This window comes from Capsicum annuum, chromosome 9, assembly GCF_002878395.1.
Source record: "Capsicum annuum cultivar UCD-10X-F1 chromosome 9, UCD10Xv1.1, whole genome shotgun sequence".
Classification (NCBI taxonomy): domain Eukaryota; kingdom Viridiplantae; phylum Streptophyta; class Magnoliopsida; order Solanales; family Solanaceae; genus Capsicum; species Capsicum annuum.
In genome coordinates, this window is record NC_061119.1 from 208,235,307 (window position 1) to 208,260,943 (window position 25,637).

Consider the following 25,637-nt stretch of genomic DNA (forward strand, 5'->3'; position numbering starts at 1 on the left):
TTATGCAGTTTAATAAAAATAAATTGTGATGTTACGTAATTTTTCCTATAAATAAAGCTAGTTTGACCAATTTTTAATCCAATCCCGTTACACAACTCAACTCGTTTTAGCAAACTTTTTGGGTTATTATTATATTAGATTGTTACGAGTAAAGCGGCTAATACCCCATTGAACTATGACCAAATTTGCTACGACACACTCCAACTTCACAGGAGTCCTATTATCCTTGAACTGAATTTTAGTATATTTTTGTCAATGTTTTTAACTGACGTGACAATTTTTGTCAATCTTTTTAGCTGACGTGACATTTTTGATATGGTCCCATTTTATGTAATAAAAGTGTCACGTCAGTACAAAAGGATGATAAAAGTACACACTCTTATAAAATGAAGTATATCGTAACAATTTTGATCATAATTTAAAGAGATATGAATGCTTAGATAAATTAAAAACTCTTTCGCAAAAATGATTTCTTAGCCTATTGAAACTCTTTCAGCCAATTCAACTTGCGGAAAAGTCAACATTGTTAGTTGCAGTGCCATAGTTGGAAATTGCTACAATTACTCCTACAAACAACAAATATTTGATAACCAGAAATAGGATTTAAGATTTTACTAGCGGTCCATACCGTTGTTCCATTCCCTAATTTAATTTCAAATTAATAAATACGGCTAGACACTTAAAAAAAAATTAATATTAGCTATGAACCTCGTCCTAATACATCGTTAAATTGCTCGTCGATAATAAAAAAAGTGTGTTAATTCGTCACTAATTTTATTAATTAATAGAATTTGTTTATTAACTACATGATAATATCTTAGGTTTTTAAGAGATGTAAATGAAAAATGAATGTGATTTTTTTTTCGAAAAGATATCAATAAAAAGGATGCAATTTAAATAGACGCCTTTTCACCTTGAATGGTTATGACCTTTCTAATATGTTGTGACTTTTCCAAAGAGTTGCACCTTTTTAGAAGAGTTGCATTTTTATGAAGAGGTGCACCTTTCTGAACTATTGCTTATCTTCATGAAGCAACACCTTGATGACTATAAATATCTGATTTTTTCTCAGATATATACATGAAATTTTAAAGTAAAAATATTTTTTTCTTGAAAAATTCTAGCGTAATTTGTTATCATTGAGTGTGTTCATAGTTCAACAGAGTTTGAGGTACCACTATTCTGTCGAAGTGATTTATTTTATCCTGAAAGAATATATTTCATAACTTCAGATACTTGAGGATAATAATTTTCTTAATGGCATATCATGAATTCGGTGGACCTAAATCTTTTCTAATCTTCATTTTTTCTAAACATTTGATTTTGCTATTTTCCAGAAAATAGTTTGAACTTCATTGAGTAAATGCTCTGTTTCCACCTTGAACTATACACGAAATTGCTGAGACACACCCGAACTTTAGGAGGGTCCTATTACCCCCTAGACTAATTAAAACTGTATTTTTGGCAACCTTAGTACCAACGTAGCACATACGTGGACATCATTGAATCAATACACTAAAGGTCCACGTAGGCACTAAGGTTTAGGGGTGTTCATGGGTCGGTTTGGATCGGTTAGTGGTTAAAACCATAACCAAAACTAATTTAGTCAGTTTTTGAATTTCTAAAACCAAACCAAACCACAAAAAAAAAAAATCTGTCGGTTTGGTTCGGTTTTTTGATTTTTTCGATTATTGACTAGCCTAATCCAACCATTTCTAGAATAAGCTCCTTTTTTAACCCATAGAAAAGAGTATCACATTGAACAATTTCTCATGAAATATTTGTATAGTGGACAAATGGCACTATAAACTCTTAAAAATCAAAACAAACACATTAAACAAAACCAACATTGAGATGAAAAGCACCAGCTTTATATTGTAGGCACTAAGATTATCCAATAACATACAAACACATACATGTACATTATAAAATAGAGCTCTATATTCTGTTGCAGTGTACTGCAAGAAGAAACAGAGTTGAGCAAATTTGAGTTATCTGTTTACTTTAAAGACTAGCTAGGTGAGCTAATCATATAGGGAAACGATTGAATAAACAAGGAGACATAAAATTACCATTTGAACCAGGGACCATAGTAACTCGTATTGTGAAAGCTGGAGTAGAAAAAGTGAGGTAGGGACCGCAGGGTTAACTTATTAGTAATAATAGATAGAGTTGGGCTTGTGTTTGAGGATTTGAAAAATTGGGCTAAAGTATTGGTTGGGCTAGACATAGATTAATATTTAGTTTTAGATTAAATTTAATAAAATATTTATATTTTATTTATAAATTATATATAAATAATTATAATACATATATATATAAAATTTATCAGTTTGGTTTGGTTATTTTCATAATTTTTTTAAAGTAAAACTATAACCAAACAAATAACATCAATTTTTTAAAATTTAAAACCAAACCTAACTAAACCAAATCAAACGTCAATTTTTTTATCGGTTTGGTTCGGTTTACGGTTCAATTTGGTTTTTAAATAAACCCATGAACACCCTTACTAAGGTTGCCAAAAATATGATTTTAATTAGTCCAGGGGGTAATAGGATCCTCCTAAAATTCGGGTGTATCTTAGCAATTTCGTGTATAGTTTAAGGTGGAAACAGAGCATTTTTACAACTTCATTTTGTTGATGTTTATAAGTTGGGTTGAACTTATTTTTGAAGTTCAAAATTGTGAATATAGAATTACAACTTCATTTGATTGTTCATATGTTAGTTTGAACATGTGTTTGACGTTTTTGTTGTACAATATAGATTTTACTAAATCTGTAAAATAAAAATCTTACAAAAATTATAAAAATAACTTTCGAAATTGTGTTGACTCTCAACAATGTTCTCCATGTTTCTACTATTAAAATGAACTTAGTGTCGACAACACTTCTCGTTAAAAATAATTTTAAGTGTGTGTTTATTTCGAAGAAAGTCGTAATAAGCAAGAATGAAATCTATGTAGGAAAGGGCTACCTCAATGATGGCCTTTCAAACTTGATGTAATGACTGTTGAAATGAATAAAGACGGGGTTTATTCTTACTTTCTTGAGTCAAATGATTTATGGCATAGTCGTTTGTTCAATAAATCTAAGAGTCAAACATGTGTTGAATCGAAGTATGCTAAGCATCCGTATAAGTCCGTCGAAAGGAATTTCAATCCTTGGACTTAATTCACACAGATATTTGTGGTATGAAGTCAACCCCATCTCTTGGTGGAGAAAATATTTCATAACTTTTATTGATGATTTCACTAGATACTGTTATGTTTATTCGCTAAATAGTAAGGATGAAGTAATAGAAGCATTTAGGCAATATAAAATTGAAGTTGAAAATCAGTTGGATAAAAAGATTAAATGATAAGAGTGATAGGGGTGGAGAGTATGAATCTCCTTTCGTAGAGATATGTTTGAAAAATGGACATATCCATCAAACTACTGCCCATATTCACCTCAATCGAATAAAATTACGGAAAGAAAAAATCGAACGTTGAAGAAAATAATGAATACCTTACTTATAAGTTCAGGTTTACCACAAAATTTGTGTGGGAAAGCTATTCTTACAGATAATAGAATACTCAATAGAGTTTTCCATAGTAAGACACAATCTATTCCATATGAGAAATGGAAAGAAAGAAAACTCAACTTGAAATATTTCAAAGTGTGGGGTGGTCTAGCCAAAATCTAAATTTCTATACCCAAATGGTGAATAGAGCCAAATATTAGTAATGACCTAAAAGTTTGATAAAACATGTAAAATTTATGATTTTGTATGATTTGACTGTTTTATCCCTCCCCATAGTTGAATTATGGTATTATTGGGGTGTGGGGGTGATTGACATGATTTCTGATGATTTTGGTACCATTTATGAGATATTGTAGTTTTTGATGGCTTCAAGAGTCTTTTCTATTTTAATTTCAAAAAATATCGATATATTAGAAAAAGGATATATTTATACCATTACATAAATGATAGGGGTATATTTGCTCTACTTTTTAACAAAGGATATATTTGCTCTAAATCACAAAGTGGAGGAATATATTTGCTCATTTACCCAATATGTTATGTCTTTCAATCATATATGATTAACACAAATATAAATGAAAAAAATATAAGGGTTCTAAATAAATTTGTTAAAGGGTTAAATTTATTATTGTTTGAAAATTGATGATTTGAGATTTGTTATTTATAATACATAAAAGTTAGTGTAAATACTTTTATCAGTTTAGTGTAAATATTAAGTGGAGATAAATATCTATTCTCCAACAACCACCACAAGCTGCTACAACATAAGGGCAAGTGCCCTAACAAATGGAATTTACGATAGATATATTGTGTTATTTTTCGAGTTTAGTAAAATTTATATTTTACAACAAAAATTTTAAATATATATTCAAACTAACATATGGACAATCAAATAAAGTTGTACCTCTGTATTCATAACTTTAAACATCAACAATAAGTTCAACCCAACTTATGAATATCAACAAAATGAAGTTTAAACTATTTTATGAAAAATAGCAAAATCAAACGTTTAGAAAAAGATGAAGATTAGAAGATTCAAGTCCACCAAATTCACGGTGTGTCCTTAAGGAATTATTTCCCTCAAGTAATCGAGGTTATGGAATCTATCCTCCCAGAATAAAATGAACCACTTCGGCATAATAGTGGTACCTCAAACTCTGTCGAACTACGAACGCACTCAACGATAGCAAATCACACTAGAGTTTTTCAAGAAAAATAGTGTTTTTACTTCAAAATTTCATGTATGTACCAGAGGAAAAAATCAGGTACTTATAGCCATCAAGGTGTTGCTTCATGAAGAGAATTAATTATTCAGAAAGAAGAACCTCTTTATAAAGGTGCAACTCTTTCGAAAAATCACAACCCATTAGAAATGTCATAACCATCTAAACTAAAAATGTGTATATTCAATTTGTATCCTTTCTCTTGGTTCCTTTTTGAAAAAAATATATATTTATTTTTCATTTACACCCCTTAAAAATCTAACAAATTTCCACATGAATAAGGAATGACTATTTCATTAAAAAATATACGGACAACTGTGTGATCTAAATCAAAGAATAAATGCATCTAGATAAGTAGGTTTTCTTTTGCATTTTTTTATAGTGAACTTGCATCAAATGCATTCGGTCAATTGGTAGATGCGATATCTTTGAACCGCCAAAATTTAATGAACACCTAGACAACACAAGTCATACAACTAGCCTTTTACCGTTTATGATTCTCACGCTTTTATTCGTTTCAGCCATGAATATTTTCTAATTTCATGAGATCTTAGAGAACAAGCCTTTACTATCATTCTTCTTGAAGTGACTTCCACTTCACCTCTACATAGGTGATTCCTAAACATTTAATTCTATATATCAAATTATTTAGTCAAATTTTTCAAATTAGAAATCATTAAAAAGCTTCAAACCATAAGTCTTATTCTTGCTTTATGAACATTGTCTTCATCATGAGAAAGGATTGAGTATATTGATAATGTTGAACCATCAATCACAACTTTGTTTTATCTCCTTGAATCTAGCTCTTTAAATCTTCAGTCTGCTAGATAGAGTTGCCGCCGTAATGACTTGTCCTAGGCCGTAAACTTATTTTCTTTGATGAACTCTCAACTCCTTTTCTAGTTAGGCCTTTTGTAATAGAATCCGACATACTATCCTTTGACCTTACATAGTCAATCGTGATAATTCCACTAGAGATTAGTTCTCCAACAGTATTATGTCATCGTCATATATGATGAGATTTATCATTATACATCATGTTTTGTGACCTACCTATTGTAGTGTAAGACCCCGCATTTTTGGGCTAGTCTTTGAACCATCATTCTTACGTGTATAAGTTATAATCCAAGTGATTCTCATGTGAATATAAATTTCATGATCTTTATACTAGTGTGTGAAATGCTCATGAGGTTAAAAATGTTCATAGAAATCATTTAGAGCCCAGTTGAGCTAAGATCCTTTGATTCGTCCAAAGTTTGATATTTGATTCTACAAGGGTCAACTTTGAAAGTGTATAACTTTTGATATACATGTAATTTGTAATCCCAAGACCCACTAAATTGTAGATGATTGAATTATATTTCCAACGATACCAATTTCACCTAAATCCGATACCCGAGCGAAAAGTTATAGCCATTTTCGTGAGAGGCAGTAAGCCGAGGCGATATGCCCGCGACGAGCGCTCCATCGCCCGCACCTATTTCTCAGGTTCTGTTTTCACATTTTAAGGGAAAAAGGGTCTTTTTTTCCACCCTAACTCATCCATAACAGATAATTAAACTTAAGAAGCATTATTCGCCCCTTTATCCATAATTTCTCTCCAAGCCTCCCACAAGAACAAACCCTAATCTCCATTCAAGAATTTCAAGACTCCATTACAATCTCTTTAAGACAAACCAAGAATTAGGTTTCCTAATCCAAGAATCCCAAGAAAAGATTTCAAGATCATCTCCAAGGGTTTCAAAGTTCAAGTTTCTCCTCTCAAGAACACAAACAATTCATGATTTCCAAGATTCAAGCTTTCTTTCCAAGAAATTCAAGAACTCAAGTTTCAATTTTAATTTTCTTCAAGAAATCATCTATTAAGGTATGTGGGAGTTCTTCCATGGGTCCCCTTTCATCCATGGAGCCCAAAACATATTTTTATGTTCAAAGTCATGATCTTTACATGTTAATATAAATTACATCCATGAAACCTCCATGAATTTAGATTATGTATCATGTTTACGAATGGTTTTCACTGAAATTGCCTTGATATATTCGAATGGTGATTTTCACATGCTAAATCCTTAACCCATGTTTTTAATATTGAAAGTTATATGATTTTCCTGGTTTAACTACTCCCATGTTTTATCTTATGATCCTCATGTGGTTGACTTCAAGTTTAGAGTATATGTGTTTTCAAATGGAATGAGCCAATACATATTTTGAATATTATGATCTTCATATCAAATCCCTAAGTTGTGAATTGATTTATGTAGCCATGATATTTTCACATGCTTGCTCATTCCCATGCACAAGTTTAGGGTCTACACATGTTTAATGAAATTCTCATATCATGTTCAATCAATTTCAAGATGAATCCCCAAGTTATGAATATTTCCATGTAAATCTATTGTTCTCTCATGTTTAAGACAGTCTTATATACAAGCTATGATATTTACATATTTTGATGAAACTCCCATGTCCTATTCCAAGCAAATTTCATGTAAATCCCCATATTCATGATCTTAGTCATGTAATCATGCTATGCTCCCATGTTTAAGGCATTTCCATGTTCAAGTTCATGTTTCCTAAGTGTTTGATGAAATGTCCTAATGATTGGGTTTTAAATATTGACTACTTATTATGTACCGAAGCTTTAGTATGTCCTATTTATTGTTATCGATTTCTGGGGGTTATGAATGCACGAAATTTAGCTGTTTACCAAGTTTCCAGTATCTATAAAATGATTTAAGTTATACCATAGGAAATATCATTCAGTCAGTAATATGGTCAGTTGTGAGTCCGATTAAGTTAGCTCAGTCCATTTTTAGTCCCAGTATCAGTTTATACGTCAATAATTACCTCAAAATCTATATGCATTGTTATTTTCAGAATACCATGACCTGAGCTTATCAGTTATTAGTTAATAGTGCATGCACATTTAGTATTGTAGTGTCATTCAGTTGGGAGTAGGATTCAGCACTGAGCGAACCCAGGGATGGGGGCATTCCTACCAGTTTAGGGTTTGACCCTTAGTAGCAATCCTTGAGTTACAGAACTACATAGCCAGCGTAGGATAAGATGTCTTCCTACCAGTTTAGGGTTGACATATATCTCATAAGTACTCCTACCAGATTAGGGTGACTCCTTAGTCTTTTAGGACACCAGTTTAGTGGATCCACATAACCAGTGTTTGTACCTATGGCACGGTACAGACACCCTTCTAACTTGGGTTATAGGTTAGACCCCGAGTCTTAGTTCAGTATTCAGTTCAGAGTTCAGTTTTAGATTTTCTTGACCATAGCATATAGTTATCAGTATTTCAGTTTACAGACTATTTTACATATTTTTTTATATTATACGCTTGGTCTTGCATTCTTAGATATTAAAATTTTTGTGCATTCATATTTAGTTATCTTATGTTGTTCAGTTAGTCCTTTTCTTATATACATAGTACTCTACAGTTTCAGTCCAGTCTTACATGACCAGTAGTCAACTATCAATTATTCAGTTAATCAGATAAGCTTAGTATATGTTACGTTTGGTCCTGTATGTTTAGGTATTCATTCTCAATATAATTTTATATTCAGATCCATGATGTTATGTCAGTTTCTATCAGATAGTTTCAGACTCAATATTCATACAGTATTCACATTTTACTGTATCCTAACTTCAGTTCTGCTTATAGCATAAAAGTAAAGTTTTACAGAAACTAAGTGTAGAGATTCACCAGCTTATCAGATCATGTTTGTTACTCATGTTTTAAGATATTTTAGCTTTAAGTTTATTCCAGCCTATTGATGAGTCTACTTACACTTTGCATGCATGTGTTAAGATTACGTATGAAATTAGTTTTACTTATTGCAATCACTCCTGCATACAGAGTACATTCCAAAAGTACCGATCCACATATATGTCTATGTGCTACATTGTCTTATAATGTAGGTACCAGTTATAGGCTACGCATCATGACCAGACAGTTGCAGTTTCCAGCCAGCAGGTTATGAGTTCTCTCATTTTGGGAACTCCAGATAGTGTTAGTTCATGTACGGTACATTTATTTTCATATGTATTGATTAGTGGTAGTTGGAGGCATGTCCCAACTATCTATAGTTAGTATAGTAGAGGTTTCATAGATGTCAGTCAGAGTTAGTCATGTAATTTTAGTTTCTTCTTTCAAGTTTGTTAGATTGTAAAACTTTATTAGTTACATACTATTTTATATTTTTAGTATGATTATGTTTCCGCATAGCACAACTTGTTATTTAATGTATTATAATTCAGTTGCTTAACAGTATGCCATTTCATAGGTTAGCTTGGGATCACTTGTGACTCCAAGCACCGTGTGGCATCTAGGATGTGGTCCTGGGGCGTTACATAAAGCTTGGCTATCACAATGTATACATACTGGTTCCAAATATTTAGGACAATAAGAAATATCTTCTAAGAGATTACGGAGCCATTCAACTTCTTCTCTGGCTTTATCTAGTGCGACAAATTCAAATTTTATTGTAGAGAAGGCAATACATGTCTGTTTGGATAATTTCCAAGAGACTTCTCCTTCACTAAGAGTAAATACATGTCCACTTATAGATTTTAATTCATGTGATTTGGTGATTCAATTTTCATCACTATATTCTTCAATTACCACAGGATATTTATTATAATACAAAGCATAGTCTTGAATATATTTTAAATACCCCAAAACTCATGGAATGACTCTTTTCATTGTCATTCAATGTGTTTGATTGAGATTACTCATTTACCGACTCAATTTACTAATTGCACATTCTATGTATGATCCCGTATAATTCATGATATATATTAAGCTTCTCAACACTCTTACATACTCTAATTGTGAGTCCCTTTTACCTTCATTCTTTCAATGTGAAAAGATCACATCTAATGGTGTTTTGACAATACTGAAATTCAATTACTTGAACTTGTGAAGTACCTTTTCAATGTAATGAGACTATGACAATGCCAATCCTTGTGGAGTTCTATGAATTCTTATCCCTAAGATCATATCAGCACCTCCAAGGTCTTTCATATTAAACATGCTCTCAAACATTCATTTCATAGAATTTATGTCAGAAATATATCTACTGATGATCAACATGTCATCCACGTGCAAACAAACAATGACTTTGTGATTTGCTGTGTCTTTAATGTAAATACATTTATCGCGCTCATTTATCTTAAACCTATTTGTCAATATGATTGGATCAAATATTGCATGTCACTATTTGGGTGCTTGCTTTAGTCCGTAAAGTGAGTTAACAAGTTTACACACTTTTCTTTCCTTATCAGGAAGTACAAAACTATTGGGTAATTCTATGTAAATTTATTTCTCTAATTCTCCATTTAAAAAGAAATCACATTCATTTGATTAATTTTAAGATCATATACTGCAAATAATGAAACCAACATTGGAATGGATGTTATCCTTGTCATTGACGAGTATGGGTAAAAATAATCAAGGTCTTGTTTTTGTCTAAAGTCTTTCACAACAAGACTTGCCTTGTATTTGTCAATTGAACCATCACATTTCATTTTTCTTTTGAAGATCTATGTAGAACCTAAAGATTTATTTCCTGGAGGAAGATCAACCAACTCCCAAGTATGATTGCTCAAGATTGAATCAGTCTTATTATTGACTGCCTCTTTTTAAATGCATGAGTCCGCAGATGATACCGTTTCTATTAATGTTTGAGGCTCATTTTCAAGAAGAAATGTTACAAAATCTGATTCGAAGAAAGTTAATGTTCGTTGTTGCTTCCTACGCCTTAGATTATCTTTATTAAATGCTTTCTCCTTTAGTTATTCCCTAGATTGTTGAAATCCTTCATTAGACAGCTCATGTCAAGTCTTTGGATAAATATCTTCAAAGAACTCAGTATTATCTTATTCAATTATTATATTATCATGGATATCTAGATGTTCAAATTTATGAACCAAAAATCAACATGTGTGACTGTTTGTAGAATATTCGATGAAAACATAGTCCATAATATTTTCACGACCCAAAAGCGAGGATCATGATGGCACATGTCGCGGTGTACCTTTAAAAGTAAGCCTATCACCCAAACTGATACAAAAAGAGGAAAAGATAGAAACATCCAATGGTAAGGCTTCTAGAATGAAGTTGAACCATATAAGTAATCATAACATTGTGGAAAAAACTTATTCAAAATACCAATCATGTCCAAAACTAGGTGTCAATAGTGTAAGAACTACTAATATAATCCGAGAGTCAAATACATCAGAAAAATAACCATAAAGAAATAATATCTATCTCCTAATACTAATAAAGAAATAACTACTATAGAAAGATAGAGGTGAACTTCGCATGCATGAATGTCCAACCACTACCTTGGAAGCTCTAACAATCGCCCGAGTTAAGCAAGTTGAGGCGCACTCGAGCTAGGACCTGCACTAAAATAGCGTAGTAGGCATGAGTTTGGTCCACTTGTACTCAGTAAGTATCATAAGTCGACCAAGTAAAATAGTAAATAAAGCATACAAAATATACACTAAGGGCACGTTACCTGCAATCATTAAATGTCCCACAATGGTAGCCCACACCGCTTGCACTAACAATTCTAATATATCATATATATTATAACATCACACCAAGATAGGACACAAGTATGCATTATATCACATATAAGTAGAACAAAAGGGAACATGTATATACAAGATCAACAAATACAACTAAAAGAAGATAAAACAATTACATAGATCACAAGTAAATATGGAAATACAACACAATAAAGTAAGGGCAATGTATATATTGATGATGATGCATGATGTCATTGAACAACCTCCAGAATCATCGCACAATTCCCATATAGACCTACGAAGCTAAAGCTTCCCAATGTAGGACACATGGAGGGTTCATCAAGCCGTATAAAATTCACATATCTCATATCTCCTTTTCGACACATCTCTTGAAAAGGGTTTTATAAAAAGGTGTTACCAATGTTACTCAGGTGTTGTGTCACACTTCCTATCCTATTGAGACGGACAGGCACTCGATGCCCTAAGGGCTTGAGAGAACCAATTTATGCCTTGGGATTACTATGCATATAACCATAATAATTATAAGGCCCTACCAAGTATAGGTAAGACTCCTTGACTAAAGTTCAACATAGATAGGCCCATAATAGATATACATGACTGTAACGCCCTGAAATCTCATCCCGAGATGTCACATAGTGCTTAAGGCTACAAGTATCCCCAAGCTAACCCTTTGAGCTTGCTACTAAGTTTAGAACTTTCCAAAGTGAGTAGTGTTTTTGACTTTTTAACATGAAGAAAATTGAATTAGATTTTCAACGATACCAATTTTGCCCAAATCGAGTATCGGAGTAAAAAGTTATGGACGTTTTATAGAGAACTATCCAAACTGCCCAAAAGTGTTGGGCAGGTTGACGGGCCATCACGCAAGTGATGCGTCGCTCCGGCTGTCGCAACCGAGGCAGTAGACACATTCGCTGGCCAAGTACGATGAACCGTCGAGCTAGCGATAGGCTGTCATCCAATCCATCGCAACTAATGAAGTAAGTCCCTGTTCTGGCCCAGGTGCGATGGTTAGACCGACGAACCGTCGAACTAGAGATGAACCATCACATGAGCCATCACAGATCCTCTTTAGTATTTTAAAATCATTTTTAAAAGGGCTTTTTGGTCCTTTTTCACCCTTTTTAATACCTAGATATATCAAAATGAAGCATAGAACTTCAGATTCATCCAAAGCATAAAAAACTAGGGTTTTTTCTTTCAAGAATAATCCTCAAGAGCAAGACCCAATTTCTTCTCCAAGATTTCACCATAGTCTTTGCAAATTGATTTAAGAATCAAGGTTTCCAAGTCAAAAGCTTTAAGAACCCTCACTCAATAGTACGAAAAAGAGTCTTAAGCAAGCTTGTGCATCTAAATTCATAATCTAAGGTATGTGGGGTTTAAACAAGGACAATCCTTTCGTCCTTGTTCCCAAAACTTGTCTTTAATTATAAAAATATATGATTTTACACATTTTCTTATGGAATTGAAGTATGGATTTGTACCCTATGTTGTTATTATTGAGATTATAATGTTTTCAATGCTTTAGAAATGGAAGTACATGAGCATGTTGAGATTATAATGCATATTGCTGAAAATTTCCAGATTTCTATATGATTTATGAATCTTTATGATAGCTAGTATGCATTTCAATACGTCTTAACCTGAGATTGATATATGGGTAACTAAGCCCTATTTGAGATTTATGATTTTAAGAACTTTTGTGCTATAAGCACCCATTATTTGATTATTTTGAGATTATCGAGAAAGTTTGACCTTGATGGTCATAATAGCTTTGAAATTTACCTCATTAAATGAGATTATAGATTTTGTAGTTGGTTTCATTATAAACCATGAGATTATTTTTAAAAGTGGATTTCCTCATAGTGTAGCTAATTAAAGAGAGTAGTAGTTAGCACCGAGTTGGGTAAGTTACTGCGATTTCATATCCTAAAACCACGTGCAACTATAGGATTGAAATTTATGGGCCCGAGGCTGAGATAGTGATCACTAAGTTGAGGTTATACTCCCTGGCAAGAGTATGGTGCCTCTCCCTAACATGAGGTTTCTTCCTTAGGAGGACAAAACATTGGACTCCATGTAGCTCGCATGGTGTATGTCGGTTAAGAGAACCTCCCTAATAGTAAGATTTTTAGAGTAGTTTCTTAAAGTATATTTTCCCTTGACAAAAGTATTTTCCCCTGCTAGTAAAAGTAATTAAATAACTTTTCAGTATTTTCCCTAAAGTTTTGAAAGATATCCTAGTCAGTAAAGATTTTTAGATAATGAGTGTAAAGGCTCATAAGCTTATTCAAATATTATTTTTCTTGAGATTCTAGTTTCCAAGTTACAGTTTTAGCTTTTAGATACAAAGGTGGGCGCTTTACTACTTAGTTTATATGTTTTGAGAAGAGACAAGAAATACAGATTTTTAGAACCAAGTGTATTGACTCATGAGATTTATACTATACGTTCCATTATTCATAATTTATGACATTTACATTTTTGAGTTATTTAAGCTATGTGAATCAGTTATATCAGCATGCATAATTTCTATAAAATATTGATGATATTGTTGTTTTCAATTATTGCATACACCCTCATATACTCAGTATATCCTCAAAGTACTGATCCACATATACGTCTGTGTTATATTGTCTCATAATATAGGTTCAGGTGCTCAATCTTAACAGCGACAATGATCTCTAAGCATCTCATCTACATTTTTATCCTTGGTGAGTCCTCATGGTTTGAGGACCTATATCTGTAGCCTTTTTTCTGCTTTCATAGTGTTTTGAGTATTACTTTTAGATCAGTTCAAGTCAGTTGGAGGTCTATCCTAATGGCTCTCCAGTTTGAGTAGTAGAGGCTTTGTTAGACTAGACGATCAGTGTTATTTTAGACTTTTTAGTATTGTGCTATTCAGACGGTATTCCGTTGTTATTTCAGTTGAAATATGATATGATAGTACCTTTGATTTGCTCTATTTTTTTGTTAGAGTAAGTTCTAAACTTAGTAGCAGGTTCAAAGGGTTAGCTTGGGGCTACTTGTAGCCTTAAACACCGTGTGATGCCTCAGGATGGGATTTTGGGTTGTTACAAACTTGGTATTAGAGGCTAAGGTTTAAGGAGTCCTAGGGAGTCTGACAAGCCATGTTATGTAGAGTCTTGATCATCAGTGTGTAGCGCACCACATCTATGAGCAAGAGGCTACAAGATGTCTTGGAAAAAAGTCATCTCTTTCTTTCATAATCCATTATGCTTATAGTTGTCTCTGTTTGTTATCAATTCATGCCCTTTTATGACAGAAAATGCCTCCTCGTATAGCCCGCAGAAATAATAACGAGCAACCTCAGCCTGTTGATCCCTTAAATGAAAATATGTCTCATGTTGAGTTTCGAGCAGCCTTTCAGGCGTTAGCATAGGCAGTCACCACTAACCTTCAGGACAATAACCAGGCTGTAGCTCTACACCAGCAAGGCAGTGATTTAGCTGTAGCCAAGATTTGAGATATTATGAGGATAGATCTGCCAAAGTTCTATAGGTCGAAGTTAGGTGAGGACCCACAGTTATATCTTGAAGAGGTGAAGAAGATCACCCAAGTCATGCATATTTTTGAAGAATAGAGTGTAGAGATGGCCTCTTATAGGATGAAAGATATTGAATAGAGGGGAGAATGCTGCTCCTATGACTTGGTAGGTGTTTCGGGATGCTTTCCTAGACAAGTTTTTTGATACTGGTATGACCACGAGGATGAATGTATGTGAGAATTCATTGGACCCGTCCAATAAAGCATCCAAGTTAAGTGTGGAGAAGACCTTGGATCACACCAAAACCAACCCTGAAAATGCACTCCAAGGGCGCCCTTGGTCACATTTCATTAAAGGGATCTTTTGGTCATTTTACCTATTATTTTTAATACACTATAAATAGAATGATGTAAGGTTTTAGCCATTAGATTTTGTTGAATATGAAAGTGTAACACTTAGAAACATCTCTCTTGAGAGAATGACCCTCCTTGGCTGAATTTGTAACTATGGAAATCTACTTGAGTGTGGAATCACTCGTGTTGGATTCAAGCTTGGAAACGTTGGATGCTTGGGAGATCAAGGTCACTCTTGTGACAACGTAGGAGTTAGTTATTTGTTTTGTATATTGTTAAAGGTCAAAGAATGGAATAGGCTCTTGGATTTTTAAGATTACACCTTCATTTTGTCTAATTATCTATCCTCTTGTTTGTTGTAATCGTTGTTTCTTGTTTTTGTTAATGTAACCCGTGAGGTGTTGTTATTGTTACCACTTTGTTGTTGTTCATCTTGTCTTCATATTATTGTTGTTGTTTCTGTTTTGGTGTGTTAAACACCTCTTTTCATTTCATTATTGTTGTTGTCATTATCGAATCCGAGTGAGGTCTCCAATCGGTCCAAGAATCCTTTTGATTAGTGGACTATTTGGGGTGTGTTTAGTGCTCTCGTGGTTTTTATTTTATCATTTGGTATCAAATCATTGCTTGATCTTGTTCCTACAAGATCAAATCTTGGGCCAGCTCACTTTAAAAATAAAAATAATAATTTTGAAATCTAAAAATTTTAGAAAAAGAACAATCTATCCATTTTGTGTTCTTGGCCAAATATTGTTTTCTTGTTGTGTCTTGGCAGAGATTTTTACTTATCTTGAGTTTTTCTAGTGTTATTTTTGTTATCCACTAACACTTTGAGTCTAAATCTAAGTTTGAGCTTCTATTTGTTAAAGTTGTAGTCGTGAACTTGGACTTGGCCGATTTGTTGTTGAACATTGTTGTGGTGGACTGTTTTGGCCTTGTGGCCTTCATCTGTTGTTGTTATAAGCTTGGCCATGTGATATTGTTGTTCATTGGTGGCCTAAGAACCATTTTGTTGAATTTGTAGTTGTCTTGGACAAGTGTTGAAGAAATTGTATCATGAAAATTGGAAGTTGGTCGTGTGAAATTGTTGGTGTTCTTGGAGATTGTTTTTGGTTGTTCTTGGTGATTGTTGATTTTGTTCTTGAAGTTCTTCACAACCTTCATAGCTTGTTAAAATAAAGTGAACCTTAGATCTATAAAGGTGAAGGGAAAAAGGTGAAGTTTTGTTTGTCTTGAAAGACTTACCATCACTCATCAACTAGTCAATCACATCTCAACCACTTTCCAACAACTTTCCATGTATCAAGGACCCATATTTTAAAGAGAAGTACAAGTAAAGTCAAAGTCTTGAAAATTGAAAAAGACTCCAAGACTTATTTTTTTCCACCTAAAACAAAATTCCACCAATCCAAATTAAATTTTTGACCAAGACATGAACATTTGAGAATAATAATTCGTTAGAAAGACCGCAACCAATACGTGGCTGCCACGTCAAGTTACTGTTCATGCATCAAATTTTGGCTCCAATTTCAGATTTCTTAGTTTCCGTTTGTTGTTTCTTTGTTTCAATTTCTTGGTTCCAATTCTAATTGGCAAACTAGTACTCATCTACTAGATTGTTAGTTAGTCTTTGTGTTCGTTCATTCGTGTTAAACGTTTGTTGTGTGTTTTTCTCTTTTATGAATTTGTTGTATCTTGTTGGTTCAAGTCCGTAAACAAATTTTATTTAAGTCAACTCAAACGAAAATCCATTCCATACAAGAGTAGACTCGACCCTCAATTACTCACGAAATACAAGCCGATTTTCAACACTTATGAAACCAAGTATGAGGTAAAACCGAGAGTGAGAGTGTGGTGTGGCATTTTGAACTAACAAGTTTGTTTTGTTTTTTGTTGTTGTCCTTTGCTTTAGGTACCATGGCTGCAAATAATCTTGATACCACGTTTGATCGCATCAATGACGATATTGAAGACATGAAATGGCACGTGGAAAGGCTACGCCAATTGTTACCTAAACTTATCCCACAAAATCCAACTTCCCTTGTCCAAACACCTTGTGCCGAGAGCTTCTCGAATGAAGAGGTGGGCTACCCTGACCCACACCAAGGTAACGAGGAGATTGAAACATCTTTGGTACGTCATAGTGAACTTATAGAGAGCGAAGCACTTGCTAGTTCCAAATCTGTCTGTGAGATACATCATGCTCATTTTAGATTTAATGTTTTGTTTGAAGATGATATAAACACTCCTAATGAAACTAATGGTGAAAATTATGGTATATCTTGCCGTGAAGGCTATAGCTAATATGCTAACCCACTATGGTGTGACAACATTTCTCCTAAAGATAGAAATCTCTTCTTGGAAGATGAGAGTACTCTTATGGGCAAGGAATGTGTAGTCTCAGAAATGAGTACTCTTGGTGTGCATGATGATCAATTTACTCTTAAATGTAGTTCACTACTTCAGCATGTGAGTAGCGTGCTTAAAAATTCTCAAGTTAGTGATGATCTCTATAGAATTGATCTTGATAATGCACATGGCTCTTTGAACATCTTGTGTGGTAAAATCATTGCAATTAGTTTTGTTCATAGAGACCATGTGTATGAAAATATTTTTGTGTGTAAGTGTGGGAGTGACATTCTAGGGGAAGGGAGTGATAGCCTCGGTTTAAGCCCTTCGCTAATTTTTCCATTTGATCCCGGCACCCTCTTGGAATGTGGAAATCTCTACATTCCCCACTTAATTCTCGGTCAAGATGATAAGCAATGTTTGGTTATGGGTGCTAATTAAGGAAGACAAATTTCTTCCTTATCTCTTTTTGTGGTTGATAACCACTTCCTTTGTGTCTTTTGTACTAAGCTTTTTATGTTCAACACAAAGGACCCATGGATATACACCAAGTTTGTACCCCCCTTGGCATGAAATATGATATGTGCATTTTGATAATCCTAACCCCTCATGTCTTGAGGATGTGTGCTTGTTGTCTTCTCTTGATTTTGTGAGGTATGAATTTGAGGTTGAATCCTTTTTTAAGAAGGGAAGGATGATACGGGTACGACCACAAGGATGCATGTATGTGAGAAAGAATTGGACTCATCCAATAAATCATCTAAGTGAAGTGTGGAGAAGACCTTGGATCACACCAAAACTGACCCTAAACTTGCACTCCAAGGGCGCCCTTGGTCACATTTCATTAAAGGGACCTTTTGGTCATTTTACCTATTATTTATAATACACTATAAATAGAATGATGTAGGGTTTTAGTCATTAGTTTTTGTTGAATATGAAATTGTAAAACTTAGAAACATCTCTCTTGAGAGAATGACCCTCCTTTGCTGAAATTGTAACTAGGGAAATCAACCTGAGTGTGGAATCACTCATGTTGGATTCAAGCTTGGAAACGTTGGATGCTTGGGAGATTGAGGTCACTATTGTGCCAATGTAGGAGTTAGGTATTTGTTGTGTGTATTATTAAAGGTCAAAGAGTGGAATAGGATCTTGGGTTTTTAAGATTACACCTTCATTTTGTCTAACTATCTATCCTCTTGTTTGTTGTAATTGTTGTTTCTTGTTTTTATTAATGTAACCCATGAGGTGTTGTTATTGTTACCACTTTATTTTTGTTCATATTGTCTTCATGTTATTGTTGTTATTTCTTTTTTGGTGTGATAAATACCTTCTTCATTTCATTATTGTTGTTGTCATTGTCGAATCTGAGTGAGGTCTCCAATCGGTTCAAGAATCCTTTTGATTAGTGGACTGTTTGGGGTGTGTTTAGTGTTCCCATGATTTTTATTGTATTATTTGGTATCAAATAATGGCTTTATCTTGTTCCTACAATATCAAATCTTGGGCTAGCTCACTTGAAAAAAAATTGAAATCTGAAAATTCCAGAAAAATAACAATTTGTCCATTTTGTGTTCTTGGCAAAAAATTGTGTTCTTGTTGTGTGTTGTCCGAGATTTTTACTTGTCTTGAGTGTTTCTAGTGTTAGTTTTGTTATCCACTAACACTTTGAGTCTAAATATAAGTTTGAGCTTCTATTTGTTGAAGTTGTAGTCGTGAACTTGGACTTGGCCGATTTGTTGTTGAACATTGTTATGGTGGACTGTTTTGGCCTTGTGGCCTTCATATTGTTGTTGTTATTAGCTTGTCCACGTGATATTGTTGTTCATTGGTGGCCTAAGAACCATTTTGTTGAATGTGTAGTTGTCTTGGCCAAGTGTTGAAGATATTGTATCGTGAAAATTGGAAGTTGGCCGTGTGAAATTGTTGGTGTTCTTGGAGATTGTTGGTTGTTCTTGGTGATTGTTGATTTTGTTCTTGAATTTCTTCACAACCTTCATAGCTTGTTAAAATAAAGTGAAACTTAGTTCTATAAAGGTGAAGGGAAAAAGGTGAAGTTTTGTTAGTCTTTAAAGAGTTACCATCACTCTTCAACTAGTCAATCACATCTCAACTACTTTCCAACAAATTTCCATGATTCAAGGACCCATGTTTTAAAAAGAAGTACAAGTAAAGTCAAAGTCTTTAAAATTGAACCCGTGAGGTGTTGTTATTGTTACCACTTTGTTGCTGTTCATCTTGTCTTCATAGTATTGTTGTTGTTGCTGTTTTGGTGTGATAAACACCTTCTTCATTTCATTATCATTGTTGTCATTGTCGAATCCGAGTGAGGTCTCCAATCGGTCCAAGAATCCTTTTGATTAGTGGACTATTTAGGATGTGTTTAGTGTTCCTGTGGTCTTTATTGTATCATTCTTCACACTTGAGATGAGGGAAGCGAAGATAGAGGAGTTTATGAACCTAAGGAAAGGCTCTATGATAGTAAAAACGTATTTCCTCAAGTTCAACCAATTAGCTTAGTATGCTACTAACTTGGTAGCTGACACCCGATCTAGTATGAGTAAGTTCGTGATCAGTGTATTTTTTTTGGTGCTGAAAGAGTGTAGGACTGCTATGCTCAATAGACTGATGATGCATGCTCAGTAGATTAAGGCATATAAGATAAGGGAGAGAGATAGAGTAAGGGGAAATAAGAGGGCTAGATCGGAGCAGTTTGAGCATGGCCAAACTAGTTCCTATGGATGGAATTGTCCCCAATTTCAGAATGGTTCATCTATGCCAGTGCCTTCATCAGCTAGTGCTCCAACACCTAAAAACAGGCTGGAGCAGGGGAATAGGCCTTCTATGTCTAGATCCCAGAATAGTGTGAGTAATAGACCTTGTTATCCTCCATGTACTAAGTGTGGTAGGTTCCATCCCGATGAGTTCTTAGACGATCATAGGGGTTGTTTTGGTTGTGGCAAGATGGTCTATAGACTTAGAGAGTGTCCCCATCCTAGGCATGAGAGCCGAGATATTTGTCCCCAAACTCAGGCTACCAGCGCCCCAGCTCTTTTAGCCCGCCCAACTCCTCCCAAGGGTGCTTCATCCAGTATTGCTTGTGGTCAGTGCCAGAATAAATTTTATGCCTTACCATCCCATCAGGAGTAGGAGAATTATCCAGATATTGTTACTGGTATGCTCCGTGTCTTTCACTTTGATGTTTATTTGTTGTTGGACCCTGGGTCAAATTTCTCTTATGTGACCCTATTAATTGCTATGAATTTTGAAATGAGTCCCGAAAAGATTCTTCAGCCTTTCCTAGTTTCTACTCTAGTGGGTGAGTCAGTTGTTGCTAAGAAAGTGTATAAAAAGTGTCCTATCACTGTTCTTCATAGAGTCATATTCATTAATTTAATAGAGTTAGATATGGTCAATTTTGATCTTAGTATGGGTATGGATTGGCTTTATTTCTGTTATGCATCTATAGACTGTCATACCCATGTGGTTAAGTTTCAATTCCCAAATGAGCTAGTTTTTGAGTGGTTCAGAAGTTCAGTATCTCCCAAGAGTCATTTTATATCCTATCTTAAAGCCAGGAAGTTGATTTCCAAGTATTTTATCTACTATCTAGTTAGAGTTGAAGACACTAAGTTTGAGGCTCCAATTATTCATCCAGTCAGTATAGTTAATGATTTTTCAGATATTTTCCCAGAAGATCTCCCAGGGGTACCTCCCAATAGATAGATAGAGTTTGAGATTGACCTTCTTCCCAACACACAGCCTATTTCTATTCCTCCATACCGTATGGCACTCGTTGAGCTTAAGAAGTTGAAAGAGAAACTCAAAGATCTTCTAGATAAAGATTTCATAAGGCCCAGTGTTTCTCCTTGGGGCACACCTGTCTTGTTTGTGCAAAAGAAAGATGGTTCTTTGCATATGTGCATTGACTATCGTTAGCTTAATAAGGTCACAGTCAAGAACAAACACCCTTTTCTTAGAATTGATGACCTGTTTGATTAGTTGCAAGGTGCAAGTTATTTCTCAAAGATAGACCTTAGATTCGGCTATTATCAGCTTAAAGTAAGAGAGTGTGATATTCCAAAGACAGCCTTCTGAACCCGTTATGGTCACTTTGAGTTTCTAGTCATGTCTTTCGGGCTAACTAATACTCCAGCAGCTTTCATGGACCTCATGAATCGAGTGCTCAAATAGTATTTTGATATGTTTGTTATAGTGTTCATAGATGATATCCTTGTTTACTCCCGTAGTGAGGATGACCATGCAGATCATCTTAGAATTGTCTTGCAAAATCTTAGAGATCATCAATTGTTCGCCAAATTCAGGAAGTGTGAGTTTTGGCTAAGGTTAGTAGCCTTTTTGAATCATATTATTTCAGCCGAATGCATTAGATTTAATCCCCAAAAGACAGAAGCCGTAAGAAATTGGCATCGACCTATCTCTCCGCCAGACATTAGAAGCTTCTTGGGTCTAGCAGGCCATTAATGCCGTTTTATTGAAGTTTTCTCATCTATTGCATCTCCTATGTCTAGACTGACCCAAAAGAAAGTTAAGTTCCTATGGTCAGATTCTTGCGAGAAGAGTTTTCAAGAGTTGAAGACTCGACTCACTTCAGCCCCTATGTTGACATTGCCTAATAGTAAGGTAGTCTTGTGGTGTATTGTGATGCCTCTAGAGTTGAAGCAGAGAGGTAAGGTTATAGCCTATGCCTCTAGACAATTGAAGCCGCATGAAAAGAATTACCCAACCCATAATTTAGAGTTAACTGTTGTGGTCTTTGCTTTAAAAATCTGGAGACACTACCTATATGGTGTTCATGTTGATGTCTTTACTGATCAGAAGAGCCTAAAGTATATGTTTACTCAGAGGGAGTTGAATCTTCGTCATAGAAAGTGGTTGGAGTTGCTAAAATATTATGATATGAGTGTGTTATATCATCCTAGAAAGGCCAATGTAGTAATAAATGCCCTTAATAGGTTATGTATGGGCAGTGTGGCTCATGTAGAGAAAGATAAGAAGGAATTGGCTCATGAAGTGCATCATTTAGCTATACTGGGTGTTAGGTTGCTTGACTTAGTTGAAGGTAGTGTTTGGGTTCAAAGTAGTTCCGAATCCTTTTTAGTTTCGGAAGTGAAGGAGAAGCAAGACATGGATCTAGTTTGGTCAAACTGAAGAAGTCAGTTATAGACCAAAAGGTAGAGGTTTTCTCCCAAGGGGGAGATGGTGTGTTGAGATATTAGGATAGATTATGTGTTCCTAGAATTGATGATTTAAGGCAGAGAATTATAGCTAAGGCGCATGGTGCATGATATTCTATTCATCCTGGTTCTACCAAGATGTACCACGACTTACGGGAAATATATTGGTGGAATGGTATGAAGAAAAATATAGCAGAGTTTGTGGCGAAGTGTGCAACTTGCCAATAGGTTAAGGTAGAGCACCAAAGGCCTGGTTGTACAATGCAGGAGTTTGGTATCCCCACTTGGAAGTGGGAAGTGGTGAATATGGATTTTGTGATTGGTTTACCTTTTTCGCATCGTCATCATGATTCTATTTGGGTTGTTGTAGACAGGTTGACTAAGTCGGTGCACTTCTTGCTGATGCATATATCTTATACAACATAGGATTATGCTAGATTGTATATCCGAGAGTTAGTCAAGTGGCATGGAGTTCCCTTGTCTATTATCTCAGCTAGGGGTACTCAGTTCACTTCTCAATTTTTGATAGCTTTTCAAAAGGGTCTCAGTACCCAGGTTCTCCTTAGTTTTTATTTTTATCCGTAGACAGATGGTCAGGCTAAGAAGATCATCCAGACTCTGGAAGATATGTTGAGGGCATGTGCTCTTGATTTCAAGGGTAGTTGGGATGAGCATTTTCCACTGATTGAGTTTGCGTATAACAATATTTATCACTCTAGCTTTCAGATGGCCTCATTTGAGGCTTTGTATGAGAGGAGATGTAAATCACCCATAGGTTGGTTTGAAGTGGGTGAGGCCGCTTAGTTGGGCCTGATGCTGTGATTGAGGTGATGAAATGTAAGAAGAAGAGATCTTGATTTTGAGGTAGGTGACTTAGTGTATCTGAAGATTTTACCCATGAAAGGGGTGAAAAGGTTTGGCAAAAAGGGGAAGCTTAGTCCCCGTTATGCTGGCACTTATAGAGTTCTGAGTCGTGTTGGGAAAGTAACTTATGAATTTGAGTTGCCCGCAGATCTATCAGTTGTTCATCCTATCTTTCACGTCTCCATGCTTAAGAAGAGCATTGGTGTTTCCATTGTTGTAGATCCTTCGGAGAGCTCAGATATTCAGATCAGTCTTTCTTACAAAGAGATTCCAGTCGAGATTCAAGACTATTAGATCTGTAGAATAAGGAACAAAGAGGTTCCTTTGGTCAAAGTTATCTGGTGGAACAAGTTCGTTGAGGGCGCTACTTGGGAAGTAGAAGCAAACATGCGAGCCAAGTACCCTCGTCTCTTCCCCACAAACTCAGATTTAGCTGAAGGTACTACTCTTCCTAAATTCAGTTCCTTTCTAATTCTTTGTATTCAGCTATATAGTTGTCTTCTCCATGAGTTCATGCATTCTCCGAAGTACTTAAAAGTTTAGAATGATGTAGAGTTAGTTTAGAAATTCATTCAGTTGTTCATTCTCAATATTCTCTATATTCTTAGCCTAGTTAGTGACATTCGAGGACTAATGTTCCCAAGGGGGAGATATTGTAATACCCCAAACTTTTCTTCAGCCTAAATTATATCTCTATAAGAATAAACACTACTCACTTTGGAAGTCATTCCTTAATCTTATAGAGATACAATTTAGGCTTAGTGAAAGTTAGGGGTATTACAATGACTTGGTTGTTGGGGCCTTGATTACTAGAGAATAAGACACCACTACGCTTTACTTTAATAATAGTCTACAAAGCTTCTAAGAAATAGACCTCACTATCTTAGATCGGGACAGAACCCCACTATACCCTTAAATATAATACAATATCAAATATATGTTAAAGACTCAGCAAGGCCCTGAAGCAACCTAGAGCTCTCACCAATAGCCACTGAGTACAATGTGCTCCATTTAGGGAGATCTATTAGCTGGAATACATGTACCTGTGACATGAAACACAGTGTCCCCCAGGAGGGACGTCAGTACGAAAAAATGTACTAAATATGTAAGGCATAAAGTAACAATGTAAAACAAGAGCTCAAGTGAAACCAGGTACAACTGTATAGATAATGATAGAAGACCACCTTTTATTATACTTGTGGAATCATGTACATTACATCCTTTGCTTTGCTTTACTATTCCTTGCATTAGCAACTTTATAAGATATTATAAATGACCAGCTAATCAGTGGTAAGTAGATAAATTGGGATCGGCCTATGCTAGGCTTAGGCCCTTGAGCTTCCACCTATATAAACATTGGGATCGGCCCATGCTAGGCTTTTGCCCCTGAGCTGCCACCCACATATAAAGGTATCAGGATCGGCCCATGCTAGGCTTTTGCCCCTAAGCTTCCACCCATTTAATTAAGATTGTGTTACTTAGTTTATTTAACCTTTGAGATTGTTATTTGGCAGTCATAACATTATTAAGATTTAGAGCTATAAACCAATATAAGAAGACATGTGATCGAGACAAGAACAATGATATAGCAAATAAGTGTAACATCAATGTAGGAATACTTTGGAACTCGGATGACACCATGAACCTCACTAGGCATAAACATATTCACTAATAAGCCAAAAAGACAAGTAAAATGTGAGAAGATGAAGACACGCAACAAATGAGTTGGTAAGGTGTATAACTAATGAGCAAGTGATATTGCATAACATATATGGGTTGTGGTAGATTCCAGTGATCTTACATAACATATAGCAATTATGGCAGTTTCAAGTGTAGAAATTTAGATATTTCAAATGGGGGAATATGTGAATACCAAGTGGAGACATGTAAATCCTCAACAAAAGAGGTTCAGACTGTATAATAAATACTTACTAAGTTATACAAATAGAAGGGTACGTGAGAATTGGTACAATTGAAGCATGTGAGCACATTCTAATTAGGAACAAAGGTGTATCCCACATAAGGACATATAAACTATATATTGATTAGGT